This window comes from Triticum urartu, chromosome 7, assembly GCF_003073215.2.
Source record: "Triticum urartu cultivar G1812 chromosome 7, Tu2.1, whole genome shotgun sequence".
Taxonomy (NCBI): Eukaryota; Viridiplantae; Streptophyta; class Magnoliopsida; order Poales; family Poaceae; genus Triticum; species Triticum urartu.
In genome coordinates, this window is record NC_053028.1 from 433309906 (window position 1) to 433320955 (window position 11050).

Below are 11050 nucleotides of genomic sequence, written 5' to 3' on the forward strand. Positions count from 1 at the left end.
GTGAAGTGGCGATTGTAAGCCAACTCTTTATCCCTTTCTTATTCAGTACGTGGGATTGTGTGAAGATTACCCCTCTTGCAACAAACCTACCATGCGGCTATGCCTCTAAGTCATGCCCCGACACGTGGGAGATATAGCCGCATTGTGGGTGTTACACACGAATGGAAACCACGACAAGTAATCAAGCAATCACGGCATGACCTGAAAACTGGCATGACACACCAGGTCAGTACATTGAATGTACTTGCAAGCTCACAATAACTAGAAGCATTCAAGACAAACAACAGCATGGCAATTACATGTTAAGCCAAAATTATCATGAGATCATCAGGATAACATGGCATGAACAACATGAACATGATACAGCTACAACAATATGAGCATGTCATGAACATATAAATCTGACGATACTGGCATGCAACATGATGACATTATATCATTTATTCTGCTCGGGTTACTTTGTAACCAGCACATGCATCACTTACTATCCTCGGAAATCACATGATCATCTCAATATCAAATCAAGCTTGGTATAAACAATACCGTAGTAATCATTAAATGACCACAAGGAGCTTGATCTTTACCCATGATTCTCGCACAACATCACGAATATCCAACAACTCGGTATCCTCAATACCCCGGTGATCATCTCATGATCACGAATGAAACCACTCTTGGTTCAACGGGTTACCTCGTAACCAAACGGTGATCATTCACGGATCACCTAACCAACTTATCTCATCATCGAACCAGGGTTGTTATTAATCAAGTTATTATTAATACTGTTGACCCATAGTGTGACTGACACGAACTGGGCCCTTGTCCGTGGGCTCGGCTATCGATAGATTTAATATACACTCTGCAAAGGTTAGTACACTATACCCACACCACGGAACGCATGGCCTCGCACTCCCATTCGGGTGGACCAATGGCGTTCCGACAAAAACGATCTACTGCCATGACACCCTCCCGTCCACTCTGACCAACTCCCCTTTGGGCTAAGTCATGGGTGGCCCCGTGCGTACGAAAGGCACCAACGGCCATCGTCGTGGCAAAACATAACGGTCCCAAATGGGGACAATGGATCCATACTCAACAACGGGCACACAAGGCCTATGCCGTCCTACCTGATCAGGGTAGCGCCCGCGCATAACCTTCCCTCGTTGGAGGCACCGGCGAGAGGCATGACAATAGACCCATTTAGGACCTTCCCATTAGGTAAGCGTGGTTGCACTGGTCAGCTCGATATGGTGGCACCATGACTCAGCCAATAGTTGTTCAAGTTCAATTTAATCCGGTTAAACTTGAATGCAATATCCTGAGCCATCATAAAATAACATGATGCAAATATAATGCATGAGCATGATATCAACATAAGCATGAGGGTAGAACATAACTATCCACCCTATCAACAATGAATCATATACAACTGAGCATGGCATAATGACGAGCATGAATATCACAAGTACAACACTACTCATAACATGACCATTATCATCAACAATAAATACTACAAGAACACATCAATAACATCACCGAGTAAACACTTAACCAACTAACAGCAAAGGAACAATGCATATTAATGGTACTCAGTAACCGACGTTAGTCATGCACCAAAGAACATGACCAACCCAACATGTACGAATATCAAGCACGACCAATATGAAAGTAATACTAGCAGGTAGAACATGATAACAGAGTGCAAGAAACATAGCATGACGGTACTCATCGATCCATAAGCATAACCGAAATAACGACAACAGTAGCAAAACAAACATATAGATATTAAAGATTCAAGTTGAAAACCAAAGCTATTGCATGGCTATCATGCAAATGGTGGTTGTGGCTTTCCTGGGGTGGAAGAAATCATCGGGAGAAAGTGCGAGAAGCTCAAAGAACGAATCACCGGAAAACGTTCTCTCTCGGAGGGGCTGATTTAGTGCAAGAGCACAATGGGCATTTTCAGAATGTTAACACATGGTGAAAATGATACCAACAGAATGGACTCGACAAAACTAAGAAGTGGGCTTTGGAATCACCTCATTTGGAGTTGTGAGCAAAAAGATATAGTTGTTTTTCTGTCAGGGACCTATTTGTAAGAAAATCCTCACAAACAGGCCCTCAGCCGGAAAAACAGAAAGCGCCTTCTCAGGAAATACGTTTTCCAGAGAGGAAAACGAATTCCTGGCTGAAACAGAGAGAAAATACGCTTTCAGAAAAGAGGAAACGTATTTTAGGCCGAAACAGAACGAAATGCGCTTTCCAACTGGGAAGACGTATTCCTAAGAATATGCCTCCATTTATCCAGCATGGCAAGGCGGGGCCGGGTGTCTTAGAGGATTATAGGTGGGACCGACCTTATCCATCTCTCTCCTCCTGGCTCCTTCTTCCTCCTCCCGACCGGGCACGACAGAACAGAGGAGGGCCTCGACGCCGGCGATGGCCCAGGCAGCTCCGACAGTCTCCGGACGCGCCGAGGCCACCGGAGAGACCGGCGAGGAGCACCGCGTCCATCTGAGCAGGCTTCGGGCACTGTGGAGGGATGGAGTGATGGCGCCTCGTGAAGACAGAGCATGCGGCGGCGGCCGAATCCTGGGGTCGTGGCCTAGGGCACTCTGGCGGGAAAATGAGAGGCTGGAGAGTTGCTATGGGGTCCGGGTGGTCCTCTGGTGAGTTCAGGAGGGAGGGGAGGGCTTGGATAGCTCGATTTAAGCCAAGCTTCGCGGCGGCCATGATGGCCATGGGGGTCGGGGAGAGGTCCAGAGGCTCATTGGAGAGGCTGGGCAGGACCAGAGGAGGGTTTTGAGGCTGGTGGTGAGCTCGGAGGGGGTCGGGGCTTCCTTATATAGGAGGGGCAAAGGCACAGCCTCGGGTGCCGCCGCTCGCGTCCGACCGAAGCTTTGGCGAGGCTCAGCAGTCACGGGGAGGCGCTCGATCGCGACGAAGGGGAGCGGACGAGGCGCAGAGGTCACGGAGACAAGCTACGCTCGAGGACACGAGAAGGAAGAAGCCATGGCGCGAACAGAGACGGTCGGCTATAGGTTTCTCGTGGGCGCGCGGCGACGAGCACTGACGGAGGGCTTACGAAGGGGGAGATGGCTCCAGGAGGACGGCGATGACGTGGTAAAACTGTTAGACATGCTCAAGAGCGCGAAGACGACGAGAGGGAGAGGGGCCGGAGCTAGAAGACGCCCTGGGCGTGGCCAACGGCGGCAGAGCGCGTGCACCTGTTATGCCATTAACGCGGCCACCGTGTGCTATTGCTATTGCTATCATATATTGTTCTTCGCTTATTTACTTTTCCGTTGCTATTGCTATCATCACTACAAAATACCAAAAACATTACTTTTGTTATCATTACCTTTTGCTACCGTTACCACTACTATCATATTACTTTCCTACTAAACAATTTGATGCAGATATTAAGTTTCCAGGTATGGTTGAATTGACAACTCGGCTGCTAATACTTGAGAATATTCTTTGGCTCCCCTAGTGTCGAATCAATAAATTTGGGTTGAATACTCTACCCTCGAAAACTGTTGCGATCCCCTATACTTGTGGTTATCAGAAGCCTTGGCGCGAACAGAGACGGTCGGCTACAGGTTTCTCGTGGGCGCGCGGCGACGAGCGTTGAAGGAGGGCTTACGGAGGGGGAGATGGCTCCAGGAGGATGGCGACGACGCGGTAAAACTGTTAGACATGCTCAAGAGCGCGAAGACGACGAGAGGGAGAGGGCCCGGAGCTAGCAGACACCCTGGGCGCGGCCAACGGCGGCAGAGCACGCGCACTGTTATGCCATTAACGTGGTCACCGTGTGCACCGGCATGTAGCGGGGGCGATGGGCCGGAACATGTTGTCTAGTGGTAAGTTCTTCCAGGGGAGGTTTCAACTGCGATGGTAGATCGATGAAAAGCTCTATGGTTAAATGGTAATTGGCGTCTGAAGTTTACAGCAGTAAAATTGACCGTGCACTGGTGATCAACAGGGAAGTGATTGTGGTCAATGGAGTTGTCTGCGATGATTAACTAATGAAGAACTACAATCCTGTTAAGTTTGAGGAGAATTAGACCAAGGATTAATACACTTGCTTTGCAACTGATCCCAACGGTCCAGAAACTAGATCAAGATGGTTCACTCACATGGAGAAGCCACTTGAGCTGAAATTTGGCAAGGCTTAGGGATTTGGACATAGTAAGATGATGTAAAAATTTCATACCAATTGGTTTCACCAAAATGGTACTTCCTTCGCAACTATTCTCTATGTCCAGAAACTTGCAAACATTCCAGAGGAATAGTTTCTTAATGAATTGGTCCCAAATTTGGTGTAGAGAGGTTTTATGGTCGTGAGAATGCTCGGGAAAGTTTCAGGCAAAATGAAGCAATATAAAATGTACTTGCTTCACAATCTGAAAATATTGCCAGAACCAAAGATTTGTTCCTGTGCTCACATATATGATTGGATAAGGCTGAAAATTGGAGGGGTGTGCTAATATGAGTACATGAAGGAGTGTGCAAAATTGCAACGCATTTGGATAACCCTAGCTAGCACTTCCTTCACAAAGGCTTCCCTCAGACAGGAACTTTGAAAAATCACTGAGGAAGTTTGGCTATGCAAATAAAGTTGAATTTTGGCACAGGGCAATTATTTGGACATTAAAAGATGTCCAAAAAGTTTGGGGTCAAATGGGAAACGATAAATAGCACTTGCTTCACAATGTGCCATTTAGGACAAAATAGGAAATGAATTTATTGAGCATGATGAGAAACATGGACAATGAAATATTTTTCCATATTTGAGGAATATATGACCCAAACAATTTATAAGAATTATTTGGGGATTTTTGTATTAGCAGAAATATAGGTTGCTTCACAACCTAGGGCAGATAGGGTTATTCCTTTAATAGAAAAAGGAATTTTTCTGAGAAAAAGAAATTAGGGTTTGGTCAAGGAGTTAAGTGACATGATATTGGCAAGGTTTTGAGAATTATGAGCCACTTGGGAGGGGGAATGAGGAGGATTTCCCAGGTGGCAAGGCCATGGAACCACTCCAAAAAGAAAAACAGAGCAAAAACCAAATAAATCAAAAGAAAAAGAAAATGGCCAAAATCCAGGCTATTACACTAATCATGGCATGAATATTAAGACACGAGTTATTCAAAGCAATAGTCTATCATTTGACATTAAGACAATAATACTTCAAGCATACCAACCGAGCAATTATGTCCTCTCAAAATAACATGGCCAAAGAAATCTCATCCCTGCAAAATCATATAGTTTGGCTATGCTCCATCTTCGTCACACAAAATGCACCCATCATGCACAACCCCGATGACAAGCCAAGAAATTGTTTCATACTTTAGTATTCTCAAACCTTTTCAACTTTCACACAATACATGAGCGTGAGCCATGGACATAGCACTATAGGTGGAATAGAATATGATGGTGGAGGTTGTGTGGAGAAGACAAAAATGGGATAAAGTCTCACATCGATGTGGATAATCAACGGGCTATGGAGATGCCCATCAATTGATGTCAATGCGAGGAGTAGGGATTGCCATGCAACGGATGCACTTGAGCTATAAGTGTATGAAAGCTCAAACTGAAACTAAGTGGGTGTGCATACAACTTTCTTGCTCATGAAGACCTAGGGCACTTGAGGAAGCCCATCGTTGGAATATACAAGCCAAGTTCTATAATGAAAATTCCCACTAGTATATGAAAGTGAGAACTCAGGAGACTCTCTATATGAAGAACATGGTGCTACTCTGAAGCACGAGTGTACTAAAAGGATAGTAACATTGCCCCTTCTCTCTTTTTCTCTCATTTTTTTGTTTTTTTGGGCCTTCTCTTTTTTTGGCCTTTCTCTTTTTTTTTCGTCCGAGTCTCATCCCGACTTGTGGGGCAATCATAGTCTCCATCATCCTTTCCTCACTAGGACAATGCTCTAATAATGATCATCATCACGCTTTTATTTACTAACAACTCAATATTACAACTCGATGCTAGAACAAAGATATGACTCTATATGAATGCCTCCGGCGGTGTACCGGGATGTGTAATGATCTAGCGTAGCAATGACATAAAAAAATGTACAAGCCATGAAAACATCATGCTAGCTATCTTATGATCATGCAAAGCAATATGACAATAAATGCTCAAGTCATGTATATGATGATGATGGAAGTTGCATGGCAATATATCTCGGAATGGCTAAGGAAATGCCATGATAGGTAGGTATGGTGGCTGTTTTGAGGAAGATATAAGGAGGCTTATGTGTGATAGAGTGTATCGTATCGCGGGGTTGGATGCACCGGCGAAGTTTGCACCAACTCTCGAGGTGAGAAAGGGCAATGCACGGTACCGAAGAGGCTAGCAATGATGGAAGGGTGAGAGTCGTATAATCCATGGACTCAACATTAGTCATAAAGAACTCACATACTTATTGCAAAAATCTACAAGTCATCAAAACCAAGCACTACGCGCATGCTCCTAGGGGGATAGATTGGTAGGAAAAGACCATCACTCGTCCCCAACTGCCACTCATAAGGAAGGCAATCAAAGAAACACCTCATGCTTCAAATTTGTCACACAACGGTTACCATACATGCATGCTACGGGACTTGCAAACCTCAACACAAGTATTTCCCAATTTCACAACTACTCAACTAGCACGACTCTAATATCGCCACCTTTATATCGCAAAACTATTGCAAGGAATCAAACATATCATATTCAGTGATCTACAAGTTTTATGTAGGATTTTATGACTAACCATGTGAATGACCAATTCCTGTCATCTCTCTAAATAGATATAAGTGAAGCAAGAGAGTTTAATTATTTCTACAAAATATATGCCCATGCATAGATATAAGTGAAGCAAGAGAGTTTAATTATTTCTACAAAATATATGCCCATGCCCCAACAAATATAAGTGAAGCAAAAGAGCATTCTACAAATGGCGGTTTTCTATGTGAAGAGAAACAGGCAGTCCAAACTTCAAATGATATAAGTGAAGCACATGAAGCATTCTATAAAGCCATACTCAAAAGATTTAAGAGAAGTTCAAAGAGCATTCTATAAATAAACCAAGGACTATCTCATACCAGCATGGTGCATCGAAGAAAAGTGAAAACTAAATGCAAAATACGCTCCAAGATTTGCACATATCGCATGAACGAAACGAATCCGAAAACATACCGATACTTGTTGAAAAAAGATGGGATGCCTTCCGGGGCATCCCCAAGCTTAGACGCTTGTCCTTGAATATTTACTTGGGGTGCCTTGGGCATCCCCAAGCTTGAGCTCTTGTATCTCCTATTTCTCCTCATATCGAGACCTCCTCGATCTTTGAACACTTCATCCACACAAAACTCAACAGAAAGTTCGGTAAGATCCGTTAGTATAATAAAGCAAATCACTACTCTAAGTACTGTTGCAAACCAATTCATAATTTTTTTTGAATTTTAGCTACTGTAATATAACTTTTTCATGGCTTAATCCACTGATAGAAATTGATAGTTTCATCAAAACAAGCAAACTATGCATCAAAAACAGAATCTGTCTTAAACAGGACAGTCTGTAGCAATCTGAACATTCACCATACTTATGGTACTCCAAAATTTTTGAAAAAATTCGTAAAAATAAAAACTTTGTATCGAAAGACAGTGCAAAAAGTCTCAGAACCGTTTGACATACAGTAAAAAAAATGTAAAATCGCGCACTACAGCCAAAGTTTCTGTCTTGCACCGCACAAACCAACAAGTAATGTAAACATCCTAAAGGAAAACCTTGGCACATTATTTTTATTTTTAAACTTTATAAAAGCACACAACAGAAATAAATGACTCTCTAAAACTTTCGGGTTGTCTCCCTGGCAGCGCTTTCTTTAAAGCCATTAAGCTAGGCATATAGTGCTCAAGTAATGGATCCACCCGGATCCCAAGGTATATCAAAGTCAATTTTAATTAACTATGATTTGTAATTTAGTAGTGAGCACAAAGTAACATATATCATGTGACAACAAAGTCTAACTCTCTTCCTATGCATTGGCATGTCAAAAAAGAACAATTCATGCAAACAAAGTAAAGGCCAATACATAGCATAAGCAGTTTCTTGCAATTTTATCGTGTGGGAAACATAGAGAGGTGGAGATATAGTTCCTCTCTCATAATAATTGCAAGTAGGAGCAGCAAGCACATGCTTATTATATCTATCAAAATCATCATGTGTACTTGTAAAATGCAACCCATCAATATAATCCTTAATAAGGGCAAACTTCTCCGATATAGTGTAGTCGGGAGAATTCAAAAAGATAATAGGACTATCACGCATGGGTGCAATAGCAACAATTTCGTGTTTAACATAAGGAACTATAGCAATTTCATCTCCATAAGCATAATTCATGTTGGCATCTTGGCCATAAGCATAGTAAGCATCATCAAAAAGGGATATTTCAAAAGAATCAACGGGCTCATAACAATCATCATAGAATTCATCCTTCGGTAAGCGCGAAGGAAAATTAAACAATGTATGAGTTGAAGAGCTACTCTCATTAGAAGGTGGGCACGGGTGATAAATCCTCTCTTCTTCATTTTGTTCTTCGCTCTCCTCCTCATCTTTTTCATCCAATGAGCTCACAATGTCATTAATTTCTTCTTCCATAAACTCCTGCAAAATATTATTCTCTTCTTGGACAACAGAGACTCTCTCAATAAAATCATCAATATCGGAATTGAATTCATAATTCTCATAGCAATATTTAAGTATAGCAAAATTTTCAGGTCTATAAACTGAATCATCAAAATCTTCAAACTCTTTAAACAAAGATTCAATTTCATAAGCACCCAAGAAAGCAACGAATTCTTCTATTTGTTCCACATCATAGTAATCATATATACCATTAGCATAAGAAGCCAAGGTTTTATTATCATTAAATTTTCATGAAAAGGGAAGGTGTGGAGCCTTCTCCTAGAGCAACATGTATAATCATATCTCAAGCATAGTTGCCTAGCATACTAATACAACATATAAATTTGATCCCATAATAGTTTGCCTTTTTGAGTCAAGCGATAATCCCTATAGTATTCGCGTTGATCCAACATGTCTCCCATTATATAATTGAATGGGGTTTTCTCAAGATTATCAAAGTAGTACATAATATCTTTCACATAATGAGCATCGAGGGTTTTAGGAGGTTCCCCATCTCCATGAGTAGCAAGTACCACTAATTTTTTTGGTGTTTTGTGTTCCATATCCATAACTAAAGATAGAGAACAACTTATAACGGGAAATAAGAACTACTTAGTGATAAAGCAAAAAAGCACACACAAGAATATTCACCCCACGCTATGACTCCCCGACAACGGCGCTAGAAAAAGGTCTTGATAATCCACAAGTATAGGGGATCAATTGTAGCCTCTTTCAATAAGTAAGAGTGTCGAACCCAACGAGGAGCTAAAGGTAGAACAAATATTCCCTCAAGTTCTATCGACCACCGATACAACTCTACGCACGCTTAACGTTCGCTTTACCTAGAACAAGTATGAAACTAGAAGTACTTTGTAGGTGTTGTTGGATAGGTTTGCAAGATAATAAAGAGCACGTATATAAAAACTAGGGTCTGTTTACATAAAGAAATAACTTAGTTTTAGTAGAGAGCTTTTTGTCACGAGAAAGTTATTTGTCCCTAGGCAATCGATAACTATACAAGTAATCATTATTACAATTTTATTTGAGGGAGAGGCATAAGCTAACATACTTTCTCTTCTTGGATCATATGCACTTATGATTGGAACTCTAGCATGCATCCGCAACTACTAAAGATCATTAAGGTAAAACCCAACCATAGCATTATAAGGCATCAAGTCCTCTTTATCCCATATGCAAACAACCTACTTACTCGGGTCTGTGCTTCTGTCACTCACGCCACCCACCATAAGCAAATCATGAACATATTGCAAACCCTACAGCGGGGATCCCTCACGCTTGCGTGACACGGAGTGCACCATAGGACAGCACCAATAATAAAACATGCAACTCAAACCAATCACGATCATCAATTAACCCATAGGACAAAACGGATCTACTCAAACATCATAGGATAGCCATACATCATTGGGAAATAATATATAGTGTTGAGCACCATGTTTAAGTAGAGATTACAGCGGGTAAAAGAGGGGTTACACTGCTGCATAGAGGGGGGAAGAGTTGGTGATGACGGCATTGAAGTTGTTGGTGTAGATCGTTGTCATGGTGATGGCCCCGGCGGCGTTCCGGCGCCACCGGGAGAGAGGGGGAGAGAGCCCCCCTTATTCTTCTTCCTTGACCTTCTCCCTAGATGGTAGAAGGGTTTCCCCTCTGGTTCATGGCCTCCATGGCACGGGAGGGGCAAGAACCACTCCAAGATTGGATCTGTCTCTCTGTCTCTCTGTTTCTGCGTTCCCAGATTCTGCGCTTTCACCGTTTCTTATATTCCCGGAGATCCGTAACTCCGATTGGGCTGAAATTTTAACACGATTTCTATCCGGATATTAGCTTTCTTGTGGAGAAAGAAGGGCACCAACTGCCTTATGGGGTGGCCACAAGGGCCCAGGGTGCGCCTGACCCCCTGGGGCGCGCCCCCTGCCTCGTGGCCCCCTCGGGCATCGTCTCGCGTTGATTCTTCTTCCAAAAATTCCCATATATTCCAAAAAAAATCTCCGTCAGTTTTTATCCTGTTTGGAATCCTTTTGATATGGATTTTCTGTGAAACAAAAAACATGCAACAAACAGGAACTGACACTGGCACTGGATCAATATGTTAGTCCCAAAAATAGTATAAAAAGTTGCCAAAAGTATGTAAAAGTTGTAGAATATTGGCATGGAACAATCAATAATTATAGATACAATGGAGACGTATCACCAGGATAGGGGACTTGTTCTCTGGGCATCCTGCTTCATCTTTTCGTAGTAGGGGTCGATGATGGCCGAGGCGAGTTCGACCAGGGAGTCCTTCTTCGAGCTGCCCCAGACCCTGTAGTGGTCACGGATTTTGACAAGGTTCTTGCAGGCC

The 11050-nt window shown here is 42.7% G+C and overlaps 1 long non-coding RNA gene across 1 annotated transcript; it reads right to left on the minus strand.

Annotated features, from left to right (window-relative positions):
- Positions 1–258: 258 nt before the first annotated feature.
- Positions 259–3352, minus strand: LOC125525806. The gene is made up of 2 exons (XR_007291423.1): positions 2358–3352; positions 259–2188 (listed from the first exon to the last, which is right to left on the minus strand). It is a non-coding gene; the product is annotated as an uncharacterized LOC125525806 (long non-coding RNA).
- Positions 3353–11050: the final 7698 nt, after the last annotated feature.